Source organism: Scyliorhinus canicula, chromosome 7 (genome assembly GCF_902713615.1).
Source record: "Scyliorhinus canicula chromosome 7, sScyCan1.1, whole genome shotgun sequence".
In the NCBI taxonomy this organism is placed as follows: domain Eukaryota; kingdom Metazoa; phylum Chordata; class Chondrichthyes; order Carcharhiniformes; family Scyliorhinidae; genus Scyliorhinus; species Scyliorhinus canicula.
Window position 1 is genome coordinate 209,287,391 of NC_052152.1, and position 13,805 is coordinate 209,301,195.

At 45.8% G+C, this 13,805-nt stretch overlaps 1 protein-coding gene across 1 annotated transcript in view; it reads left to right on the plus strand.

The window, feature by feature from the left end:
* chd6 (chromodomain helicase DNA binding protein 6) overlaps window positions 1-13,805 on the plus strand; it is a 210,252-nt gene that overhangs the window by 12,541 nt on the left and 183,906 nt on the right.

Genomic DNA, 13,805 nt, shown 5'->3' on the forward strand with positions numbered 1-13,805 from the left:
ATCATTTTTAATTATGGTGGTCAATTTTCTTTTGCCACAAAGGCAATGAGTTTTGAGTTGAAGAATGCAGTATTGCATTCTGTCACTAGAGATCCAAAGTGATATACTGCATTTGAGCAGCTCAAGTGCCAAAAGCTGGCACTGCAGGTTCAGCTGCTTTTGTTCATTTCATACAAGGCTGTTGGAGTTTGGACTCAAATTAACTTCCGCTGGCGTGTGGGACCACATCACTTCATAATGGATGCCTAATTCTGTACCTGTGCAATTTTAGAAGGCAAAGTGGAGGCCTGATGGAGGTCTTTTTAAAATAATGAAGGGGTTGAAGTACACTTGTGGGTAAGACCCGAACAAACAGGTAATAAAGACGTGATAGTAACAGATAAAATAACTTAGACGGAATTACTTTACACAGAATGATGAGAAGGTGGTACTTGTTGCCACGTGAACTGATAGCAGTGTTTCTAATTGTCAGGGAGATCAAAAATCCGAACATAAATATCAAATAGTCGCTAATAGATCCAATAGGGAATTCAGGGAATGATGCAGGATGAAAGGAGAATTGTGTGGAGCAAGGATCACTAGCAAGGACCTGTTACTCTGCTGTACATTTTAGGTCCCTTTTTCCAAATCGGCAGTGTTTAGCAACAGGAGATCTTTGTTTCAAAATCTGTTTTTATTGACGAAATTTTCATTATAACAAAGTAACGCCATACTAAACAACAAATCCATAAAGGCACAAGGCATGAATAGCACAGTCAATAATTAACCCCAGTAAACTCAACTCTTCAGCATAAAGTAAAAACTACCCCCCCCCCCCCCCCCCCCCCCCCCCCCCCCCCCCCGGCAATAGCTGACAGTGACTAACTCCTTGAAGAAAGACTTGTATGGCTGCCATCGTGAATAGAACCTTTCTCCCAACCTCCTAATGCTGTACTTGACTGCCTCTAGATATAGGAATCCATTAGGTCACCCAACCAGGCTGAGGTACTGGACGGAGTAGGAGGTCTCCACCCAGTTAGAACTCCCCTCTGGGCTATCAATGAGGCAAAGGCGAGGCCATCTGCCTTCACCCCTGTCTGCAGAACTGGTGAGTCCAAACCCCCAAAAATGGCCGCCAGCGGACAAGGCTCCAGCTCAATATCAAGAATCTCTGACGTGGTGTTAAAGAAGGAGACCCAGAAGGTTAAATGTTTAACACACACCAGAACATATGGGTATGATTCACCAGCCCTCAAGAACACCCTTTCCACCTATCCTCCACCCCCGAGGAAAAGAAAAACACTCATCCTCGTCTTGGTCAGATGTGTCCTGTGCACCATCTTGAACTAAATCATCTGAAGTTAGTGCTTGAGGAGGTTGAGTTGACCCTGTGAAGAGCTTCACTCCACAACAAACCCCCACCACCCACCACCCCCGCCCCCCAAAAAAACGTAGCCAGCTCACCTTCCCACTCCCTCTTCACCTCGTCCAACAGATCCTGCTCCACTGTCAGGATCTGGCCATAAATGTCCGAAATCTTCACCGTACCCAACTCGGCAAGATATCAGACTCTATTCAAGAGGGATGGTGAAGGTACCAAGGGAAATGAAGAGATCTCCTAATGCAAGAAATCGCAAACCTGGAAATACCTGAATAAGTTAGTTTTAGGAATTGGAATTTGTCCAACAGTTTCCCAAAACTGACAAACATACCCTCCACAAACAGGTCCCCAAACCTCTCAAGACGCTCCGTTCCCAATGACCTGGACTTCCCAGTCTAAATCTGCTGGAACAGAGATGATGCTTACAAATAGGGGCTAACGGCGACATGGAGCTGAGCTTAAAATGTTGTCTAAATTGCCACCAAACCTGCAGCGTGGACGCCACTACCATTCCGACAGTGCAGAAGGCCATTCAGCCTATTGAGCCTGCACCAACCCTCTGCAAGGTACATTTTTCAGGGGAAAACAGAAGCGAGGCTTTTACCAAGGATCCCAAACTAGAACCACGACAAGAGCTCGCCTCCATCTGCCCCCATATGGAACTCGGATCCTTGAGCCACCCTAGTACTTTTTCAGCTGTCCTGGTAATAAAATAACAAATTAGTTAAACCTGAGCCACCCAACTGTCTCTGAAGAAATGTCCTTCGAATCCTTGGAGTCTTGCTTGCCCAAATGAAGGTCAGTCCATGAGGGTTGTTTAGGAGTCTGCTAACAGCGGGGAAGAAGCTGTTTTTGAGTCTGTTCGTGCGTGTTCCCAGACTTTTGTATCTCCTGCCCGATGGAAGAAGTTGGAAGAGTGAATAAGCCGGGTGGGAGGGGTCTTTGATTATGCTGCCCACTTTCCCCAGGCAGCGGGAGGTGTAGAGCGAGTCAGTGGATGGGAGGCGGGTTCGTGCGATGGACTGGGTGGGTCACGACTCTAGTTTCTTGCAGTCTTGGACCGAGCAGTTGCCATACCCAGGCTGTGATGCAGCCAGATAGGATGCTTTCTATAGTGCATCTGTAAAGGTTGGTGAGAGTTAATGTGGACATGCCGAATTTCCTTAGTTTCCTGAGGAAGTATAGGCGCTGTTGTGCTTTCTTGGTGGTAGCGTTGACATGGGTGGACCAGGAAAGATTGTTGGTGATCTGCACATCCAGAATTTGAAACTGTCAACCATCTCCACCTCGGCCCTGTTGATGCATAAGAACAAGGAGGAGGGGTACGTTATCTGGCCCTTCGAGCCTGCTCTGCTATATGGACTCAGCTCCACTTTCCCGCCCGAACACCATAACCCTTTATTCTTCAAAACGTTATCTATCTTTATCTTGAAAACATTTAATGAAGGAGCCTCAACTGCTCACTGGGCAGGGAATTCCATAGACTCACAACCCTCTGGGTGAAGAAGTTGAAAACTGAAATGAAAATCACTTATTGTCACAAGTAGGTTTCAAATGAAGTTACCGTGAAAAGCCCCAAATTGCCACATTCCACCGCCTGTTTGGGGAGGCTGGTACGGGATTTGAACTCTCGCTGCTGGCCTGCCTGGGTCTGCTTTAAAAACCAGCTATTTAGCCCTGTGCTAAACCAGTTCCCCCGAAACTCAGTCCTAAACCTACTTCCTCTTATTTTGAGGCTATGCCCCCTAGTTCTGCTTTCACCCGCCAGTGGAAACAACCTGCCTGCATCTATCCTATCTATTCCCTTCATAATTTTAGATGTTTCTATAAGATCCCCCCATATCCTTCTAAATTCCAACGAGCACAGTCTCAGTCTACTCCACCACTCCTCGTAATCCAACCCCCTCAACTCTCTGATTAACCTAGTGAATCTCCTCCTCACACCCTCCAGCGCCAGTACATCCTTTCTCCGGTAAGGAGGCCAAAACTGAACACAATATTCCAGGTGTGGCCTCACTAACACCGTATACAATTTGCAGCATAACCTCCCTTGTCTTAAACTTCATCCCTCTAGCAATGAAGGACAAAATTCCATTTGCCTTCTTAATCACCTGTTGCACTTGTAAACCAACCTTCTGTGACTCATGCACTAGCACACCCAAGTCTCTCTGAACAGCGGCATGCTTTAATATTTTATCGTTTAAATAATAATCCCGTTTGCTGTTATTCCTACCAAAATGGATAACCTCACATTTGTCAACATTTTATTCCATCAGCCAGACCCTAGCCCATTCACTTAAACTATCCAAATCCCTCTGCAGACTTCCAGTATCATCTGCACGTTTTGCTTTACCACTCATCTTCGTGTCGTCTGCAAACTTTTTTTTTAAATTTAGAGTACCCAATTCATTTTTTCCAATTAAGGGGCAATTTAGCATGTTCAATCCACCTACCTTGCACATCTTTGGGATGTGGGGGCGAAACCCACGCAAACACGGGGAGAATGTGCAAACTCCACACACGGACAGTGACCCAGAGCCGGGATCGAACCTGGGACCTCGGCGCCGTGAGACTGCAGTGCTAACCACTGTGCCACCGTGCTGCCCTTCGTCTGCAAACTTAAGACACATTGCACTTGGTCCCCAACTCCAAATCATGTGTGTAAATTGTGAACAATTGTGGGCCCAACACTGATCCCTGAGGGACACCACTAGCTACTGATTGCCAACCAGAGAAACACCCATTAATCCCCACTCTTTGCTTTCTATTAATTAACCCATCCTATATTCTTGCTACTACTTTATCCTTAACGCCATGCATCTTTATCTTATGCATCAACCTTTTGTGTGGCACCTTGTCAAAAGCTTTCTGTAAATCCAGATATACCACATCCATTGGTTCCCCGTTGTCTACCATACTGGTAATGTCCTCAAAAAATTCCACTAAATTAGTTAGGCCTGACCTCTTTATGAACCCATGCTGCGTCTGCCCAATGGGACAATTTCCATCCTTGATGATAGATTCCAGCATCTTCCCTACTACCGAAGTTAAGCTAACTGGCCTATAATTACCCACTTTCTGCCTACCTCCTTTTTTTAAACAGTGGTATCACCCATTATTAGATCTCCCTTCTCATCCTATAAAGGACCAATATTTACCGTAGCCACTCTTTTTTGTTTTATATATTTGTAGAAACTTTTACTATCTGTTTTTATATTCTGAGCAAGTTTACTCTCATAATCTATCTGACTCTTTATAGCTTTTTAGTAGCTTTCTGTTGCCCCCTAAAGAATTCTCAATCCTCTCGTCTCCCACTAACCTTTGCCACCTTTTGTATGCTTTTTCCTTCAGTTTGATACTCTCCCTTATTTCCTTAGATATCCATGGTCGATTTTCCCTCTTTCCACCATCCTTTTTGTTGGTATAAACTTTTGCTGAGCACTGTGAAAAATCGCTTGAAAGGTTCTCCACTGTTCCTCAACTGTTTCACCATAAAGTCTTTGCTCCCAGTCTACCTTAGCCAGCTCTTCTCTCATCCCATTGTAATCTCCTTTGTTTAAGCACAAAACACTAGTGTTTGATTTTTATCTTCCCACCCTCCATCTGTATTTTAAATTCCACCATTGATGCAGACAGGGGTGTGTACGATACTTTGCTTCCTGAAGTCAATGACCAGCTCTTTAGTTTTGCTGACATTGAGGGAGAGATTTTGGTGTTACATCACACCACTAGGTTCTCTATCCCCCTCCTGTACTCTGACTCATCGTTGTTCGAGATCTGACCCACTACGGTCGTGTCGACAGCAAACTTGTGGATGGAGTTGGAGTTGACCCCCTCTCCCAAATCAGAAGAAATCCTGCATTTAGTCTCTCTTTAACCTAAGCTCCAGTAGTAATAGTCACTGAACCTTGAGTTTCCCCTATTTCAGTCGACATCATCTTTGTTGAATGGGAAGTTTATTTCAGTCTTTCCTGTCACCAGACTGAGGTACGCTCATGTGCAGCTACCATGGTTTGCCACAAAAAGCAGGTTTGTTTCCATGTGCTGCGCAGATAACTTGAGTCTGATGCATGCACAGGTGACTTTTGAGATTGGATTTACCTGGTTTTTGTCTTGTATCTGGCCCTGTTATTTTGGTTTCTATACTTTTGTCCTGGTGAGGATCAGCCATTGGTATAAGTACAGCTTCCAGTGATCATTGCATCTTAACTCACTGAGGTGCGGGAGATGTACTTTGTAGGTACGCTATTCTTGTCGCTGAGATTATATTCTGGTGCTTGGTTCATTAGTGCAACAGATTCTGTCTCTACCTTGGTCACCTGTCGAGAAAGGGGTAGTCAACCCCAACTCATGGTAGAAAGTATGTACAACATTTCACATTGCATTTAGATAGCACCTTTAATGTAGTAAAGCTTCTCCAGTTTTTTCACAGGAGATTTATCAAATAATATTTGAGTCCTGCAACATTTTAATGTGGCTCACATGTTGCAGTTCTTGAATTGATATAACTTGGGTGATCTTATTGCTCCCTTGCACAGCCTATTCCTCAGTTTTTTTGAGAAGCGGCCATTGTGGGAAATTGGCCAGGATATGGGAATGTTGCGTGTTTGAGTGATGTACATCAGTGAGGAGTAGGATGTGGAGATCCTGCATCGCATCCAATCCTCGAGCGTCAGCTTTGGACGCTTAAGGATGGGAGTCTGCCGTGGTATCAGTGCTGATACTAAGATCCTCGTGTATAAGGCAGTCCTCCCAACCTTTCTAAATGACTCAGAAACTAGGACTACATACAGATGGCAACTCAAGGCCCTGGAGAGGTACAATCAACGGTGTCTGAGACGAGTTCTTCGCATCAGCTGGGAGAACAGGCATTCTAACATCTGCGTCCTTTTAAGGAGCCAAGAGCACCGACATCTGAAACCAAGTCCTCTGGACCAGCCATGTGCTTAGGATGGCAGATTCCTGACTGCCAAAGCTCAAGGAAGGCTCCCGAACAAGAGGAGGACAAAGGAAGCGCTTCAAAGGCACCCTGAAGGCTACCTCAAGAAATGCAACATGGACGTCAACTTCTGGAAGATCCTTGCTCTGAAGAGACCTACTTGGAGGGACCTCTTGATTGAAGGGATACAATTCTTCGAAGACACCTGACGGCAAGAGGAGGTCCGGAAAAGGAGACTGAGACATGAATACCAATGATCTCAGTCCAAGGACCCAAACCCATCTCCAAGAAACACCTGCCAATTGTGCGGCCGAAGATACGACTAGGATCGGGCTAATCAACCAAACAAGAACCCACAGAACCCATGACCAGTGACATAGTTTCTTTCCCCCATGTTTTTTTTTATTTTTATTTTTTAGAAATTTAGTGTACCCAATTATTTTTTCCAATTAAGGGGCAATTTAGAGTAGCCAATCTACCTATCCTGCACATCTTTGGATTGTGGGGGTGAAACCCACGCAAACACGGGGAGAATGTGCAAACTCCACACGGACAGTGACCCAGGGCCAGGATTCGAACCCAGGTCCTCAGCGCCGTAGGCAGCAATGCTAACCACTGTGCCACCGTGCCGCCCGTGACATAGTTTCTTAGGTGGACAATCATACTGAGTGATCACCGAAGAAGAAGAACAATGTTTTTTGAAACACACAGAATTTTGATCTGGAATGCAGATCAGAGGTTAATGAAGCAGATGTTATAATTGCATTCAAAAGGAAACTAGATAAATATACTAAGAAAAGCATATTTCATGTACAATGCACCTAATGGTGGCCTACTGTGTTGTTTCATTCTTTATTAATTGCATTTCCTTCTGTCCTGGAGTTTAACAAATGAACGGTAGGACATTAGAAAGTACAGAGGGACCTTGGGCTGCATGTCCAGAGATCCCTGAATGCCAGCAGGACATGCAGATAAGGTGGTTAAGAAGGCATATGGGTTACTTGCCTGTATTAGTTGAGGCACAGAATATAAGAGGAGGGAGGTTATGATGGAGCTGTATAAATCACTCGTTCGGCCACATCTAGAGCACTATGGTTGCCGCACTATAGGAAGGTAGTGATTACACTAGAGCGGGTGCAGATGGGATTCACCAGGATGTTGCCTGGGCTGGAGCGTTTCAGCTATGAAGGGGGGCTGGTTAGGCTGGGGTTGTTCTCCTTGGAGCAGCGAAGGCCGAGGTGAACCTTGATCGAGTTGTAGAAGGTAGGAAACTATTGACCAGTTTGTTTAACATCTGTCGTTGGGAAACTATTAGAATCCATTATTAAGGAAGTAATAATAGAACATTTGGAAAGGCAAAATTCAATCCATCAGAAGCAATATGGTTTTTTGAACGGTAAATCGTGTTTCACCAATTTGCTAGAGTTCTTCAAAGATGTAACAAGCCAAGTGGATAACGGGGATCCTGTCGATGTAGTATATCTGGACTTCCAGAAGGCACTTGCATGGTGCTGCACAAAAGGTTAATACACAAGGTAAGATCACATGGGATTAAGGGTAATTGGGGTGCCACAGGCTTTGTTCCTTGGGCCCCAACTGTTTACTATCTATCTTAATGACTTGGTACAGGGATAGAAGGTACGATAGCCAATTTTGAAGATGGCCCTGACATGGCTGGGATAGTAAGGTGCAATGAGGAAATAAGAAATTTGCAGATGGATATCTCATAGAATCCCTAAGGCTATTTGACCCATCGGGTGTGCACCGACTCTCCGAAAGAGTACCTCGCCCTGGCCCCTGCCCTCACCTATCCCCTTTTGGACACTAAGGTGCAATTTAGCATGGCCAATCCACCTACCCTGCACATCTTTGGACTGTGGGAGGAAACTGGAGCACCCGGAGGAAACCCACGCAGACACGGGGAGAACGTGCAAACTTCACCCAGCCAGTCACCCACGGCTGGAATTGAAACTGGGTCCCTGTCGCTGTGAGGCAGCAGTGCTAACCACGGTGCCACCGTGCCTATGGATATGTTAGGCGAGTGCACCAAAATTTGGGCATATGGAATTTAACATTTTGGTTGGAAAAATAGAAAGGCAGCTTATTATCTAAATGGAGAGGAACTGAGTGCTTTGGTGCAGAGGGATCTGGGTGTCCACGTGCATGAATTGCAGAAAACAAGTGTGCATGTACAGCAAGTAATAAGGAAGGCAAATGGAATTTTGGCATTTATAGCTAAAGGAATAGAGTATAAAAGTAAAGAAGTGTTGCTGCGACTGTACAAGGCATTGGTGAGACCGCACCTGGAGTATTGTGCACAGTTTTGGCCCCCTTATTTCAGGAGGAATATAGTTGCATTGGAGGTTTCTCCGAGGAGGTTCACTAGATTAATTCCAGAGTTGAGGGGTTTGTTTTATAAAGACAGATTGAGCAGTTTAAGCCTATACTCTCCCGAGTTTTGAAAATGGGAGGTCAAATTGAGGTATAAACGATGAAAGGTATTGACAATGTAGATGTAGATCGGATGTTTCCTGTTGTGGGGCAATCTAGAATAAGAGATCATCGTTTTATGGTAAGGGCTAGCAGATTTTTAACAGATGAGGAGAAAATACATCTCTTAAAGGGCTTTGAATCTGTGGAATTCACTGCCCCAGTGGATGCTGGGACAGTGAGTAAATTTAAGGAAGAGATGGACAGAATTTTTATTAGTAATGGGGGTTGAAGAGTTATGGAGAACGGGCAGGAGGGTGGGGTTGAGGCCGAAAGGAGATCAGCTATGATCGTATTGAATGGTGGAGCAGGCTCAAGGAGTTGAATTGCCTATTCATGCTCCTGGTTCTGAAAAGTCCCAACCCGGGACTATGGGAACTTCCGTCTGGTCTGGGAGCAACATTTAAAGGGCTCAGAACGAGTCCCAGCTGGGCAGGCCTCCGCCCCCTACCATGAGAACTCATACTCCATGAGCCCCACAGGGAGATCGATTAGTGATCTCCTGTTGTCCTCGTGAGGGCTATTGCAATTGCCTTCATCGATCTCACCACGACAGTCAACCATATAAGCAGAGGTGGTCTATTTAGGCTGTTACAGAAAATTCCTGTTGAAGCTGCGCAATGTGATCTGTTCTTTCCATGCCAACATCATGGGTCAGGTCAGCTATGATGACGCAACGTTGGAACCCTGTGAGATGTGCAGTGGGGTGAAACAGGATTGTGTTCTGGCACTGACACCCTGGCATATTCTTCTCTTTTGGCTGCTGATAGCTGTCTTCAGTTCATCGACGGAGGGTGTGTGATTACACACCAGATCTGACGGAAAGCTGATCGGCCTTGCCTGTCCGAGATCCAAGACAGAAGTGCAGCAAGTCCTCACTGGATCTATCCTGATGATGCCTCCCTGGCTTTCTTGTAAAAAAACAAATGTTGTGAGCCTTTCGAAAGCAAGCGCATATCAGGCAGAGGAGAAACGCAAGGAGAGGGACCTTCAAGCCAGCAACTCATCCAAAACTCTGTCGTTTGTCCTATTTACAGCAGAACCTTTTGACACAGATTAATGTTGGCAGTCACCTATATACCCACCAAAACCCAAACACTCCAGATGATGAATATGGTCTAGGGGCTTTTCACAGTAACTTAATTGAAGCCTACTTGTGACAATAAGTGAGGATCACCGTCAGCAACAAATGGATAAAACTCTCACATTGGGAAAGAGTTGGGTTTGACCATGAACATCAGGAAGACAAATTGGCCAAGACGTTGTCATATTGCTATCAATCCGCATTGACATTGTGATGCTGAAGGAAGATTGGTAGCTTTCTATAGCTTGGCTCTGCCATCACCAGCAATCTGTTAATCAATGCACACATTGCAGTATCGGTAGCTACCATGTACAAGCTGAGTGTGGAAAAGCAGAAACCTGACCAAGAATACCAAACTGCGAATGTACCAACCCTCCGTCCTTGGCACACTCCTCCACAATGGTGAAACCTGGACAGCGTATGTCAGGCAGGGGAAAAGGCTGAACAATTCCCACCTTTTCTCAGACGCATGCTCTGTTCTCTTGGCAGGACATGGTCACCAACTCAGAGGCCCTGGAGTGAGCTAATTCCTTCAGCATCATCTCATTGCTAAGCAAATGCGTTGGTGCTGGCTTGGCTGCGTTTGCTGGATGGATGATGACGGTTTATCCAAGGGCCTTCTGTATATTTTCACCCAGTGGGTGATCAGCCAGGACTCTGAGCTTGTTGGAAATGATTAGATCCTGTAAAGGGGAGATGGTGTTCTGGGAGGAGAACATCAAATGGAATAAAGTGCCTTTTAATTTTAAATCTCAACCTATTTTTATTTTCCTGTGCGCTTTGTGAATCTTGCACCCCTAACTTGGATATAAATCCTCCATCATCGCAGGGTCAAAGTACTGGTACTCCTTACTTAACAGTACTGTTGGGAGTACCTTCATTAAAAGGACTAACAGTTCAAGAAGAAGACTTACCACCATCTTCTCAAGGAGCAGATAGGGATGGGTATTAAATGTTGGCTTTGCCAGCGGTGCCTACAATCTGAGCGTGAATATTGAAGCACTGGAGTATGATTCCAATGTGCGTGATTTACGCTTGGTTCTCTCCTGTGAATAGTAGAGAATTCTTCAGGTGGATTGACCCAGTATTATCATCAGTGAAATGTTCTTGCTAGCAGTACAACTGCAAGGGTATTGCGCATTTGGGGGCGGGGGGAGGTGGAGGAGTAACCTTGGATAACTGGCCTCCAGATTTTCCTGAGTATCACACTCCCCTTGCCACTGGCTCAGGAATGGCATTGACACCTAGAAGAATATTCCTCCTCTTCCATCTCAATTCTTTAGGCTTTGGAATAAAGAAGCAAGTTAGTAGAATCATTGAATCGCACGACAAAGAAGGAAGCCACTTGTCCCTTGAGTGTGTGTTAACTTTTTCAAAGAGCAATCCAGTTAGTCCTACTCCCCCTCCCACTGCAATTTGTTCTCCTTCAAACATTTTTCCAATTCTCTTTCGAAGGCTACTATTTAATCTGTATTCAGCATCCTATCAGTGAGTGCATTCCAAATCCTCGTCACTAGTTGTGTGAAAATGTCTTTCCTTGTGTCTCCTCTGGTTTTTTTGCCAATCACATTAAACCGTACGCCCTGCTTATCAAGCCTTTAAAGTTTCTCTTTGTTTACTCTTTGAGCACTCCATGGCTTAAAAAAAGTCTAGTCTTTATATAGCGCTGCTCACTATATAGAGCCGTGAATTTTTGATATGCTTTGCAGCCAATTACATAAGAACATAAGAACTAGGAGCAGGAGTAGGCCATCTGGCCCCTCGAGCCTGCTCCGCCATTCAATTAGATCATGGCTGATCTTTTGTGGACTCAGCTCCACTTTCCGGCCCGAACACCATAACCCTTAATCCCTTTATTCTTCAAAAAACTATCTATCTTTACCTTAAAAACATGTAATGAAGGAGCCTCAACTGCTTCACTGGGCAAGGAATTCCATAGATTCACAACCCTTTGGGTGAAGAAGTTCCTCCTAAACTCAGTCCTAAATCTACTTCCCCTTATTTTGAGGCTATGCCCCCTAGTTCTGCTGTCACCCGCCAGTGGAAACAACCTGCCCGCATCTATCCTATCTATTCCCTTCATAATTTTAAATGTTTCTATAAGATCCCCCCTCATCCTTCTAAATTCCAACGAGTACAGTCCCAGTCTACTCAACCTCTCCTCATAATCCAACCCCTTCAGCTCTGGGATTAACCTAGTGAATCTCCTCTGCACACCCTCCAGCGCCAGTACGTCCTTTCTCAGGTAAGGAGACCAAAACTGAACACAATACTCCAGGTGTGGCCACACTAACACCTTATATTAATTGAAGTGAAGTCACTGTCGTTATGTAGCTTTTGCAGGGCAAGGTGCCACAAACAGCAATATGATAAAAGAGCAGATAATTTGGGAGGGGGGGGATGGAGAGAGAGAGAATTTATTTTGAAGGATAAAAGTTGCCTGTGACCCCAGGATAACGTCCCGGTTCTTCTCTGAAATAGAGCCATGGTTTTTTTCTGTGAACCTGAGAAGATAGAATTTGCCTTCCCTCAGCACGAAGGAGTATCAGCCTTGATGTTTGTGCTCGAGTCCTGGAGTTGAACTTGAACCACAGCCTTCTGGCCCAGAAGCAAGTATGCTACCAACTTGAGCCATTGCTGACACCTCTGTGAAATGTCCTCTTAACCTCTACTCAAAGGAGAATAACCCTACCTTCTCCTATTTTGTTTAATTGGCCACTGTTTGCCCTGCATGAGAGGTTCCTAAACAGGCTACTGCAAAACCTACAGAAACAGTGCTTCGCATGAATGCACCTTTCTCTCCAGAGGGACGATCTAAGAGGTCCTGGTTGCAGGTTTGCTAACCTAGCACCTTGTGTGGGACATAAGAACTGCCATGGGAGATCCAGCACCCAAATGTGTTGCACCATTCAATCACTGTGCCTCAATCTCTCAATACTGCGCTGCAGTCCCTCAATACTGCGCTGCAGTCCCTCAATACTGCGCTGCAGTGCCTCAATACTGCGCTGCACTCCCTCAATACTGCGCTGCAGTGCCTCAATACTGCGCTGCAATGCCTCAATACTGCGCTGCAGTGCCTCAATACCTCGCTGCAGTGCCTCAATACTGCGCTGCAATGCCTCAATACTGTGCTGCAGTGCCTCAATACTGCGCTGCAGTGCCTCAATACCTCGCTGCAGTGCCTCAATACTGCGCTGCAATGCCTCAATACTGTGCTGCAGTGCCTCAATACTGTGCTGCAGTCCCTCAATACTGCGCTGCAGTCCCTCAATACTGCGCTACAGTCCCTCAATACTGTGCTGCAGTGCCTCAATACTGTGCTGCACTCCCTCAATACTGTGCTGCAGTCCCTCAATACTGCGCTGCAGTCCCTCAATACTGCGCTACAGTCCCTCAATACTGTGCTGCAGTGCCTCAATACTGTGCTGCACTCCCTCAATACTGTGCTGCAGTCCCTCAATACCTCGCTGCAGTGCCTCAATACTGCGCTGCAGTGCCTCAATACAGTGCTGCAGTGCCTCAATACTGCGCTGCAGTCCCTCAATACTGCGCTGCAGTCCCTCAATACTGTGCTGCAGTGCCTCAATACTGTGCTGCAGTGCCTCAATACTGCGCTGCAGTGCCTCAATACAGTGCTGCAGTCCCTCAATACTGCGCTGCAGTCCCTCAATACTGCGCTGCAGTCCCTCAATACTGCGCTGCAGTGCCTCAATACGGCACTGCAATCCCTCAATACTGTGCTGCAGTCCCTCAATACTGTTCTGCAGTCCCTCAATACTGTGCTGCAGTCCCTCAATACTGTGCTGCAGTCCCTCAATACTGCGCTGCAATGCCTCAATACTGCGCTGCAATGCCTCAATACTGTGCTGCAGTCCCTCAATACTGTGCTGCAGTGCCTCAATACTGTGCTGCAGTCCCTCAATACTGCACTG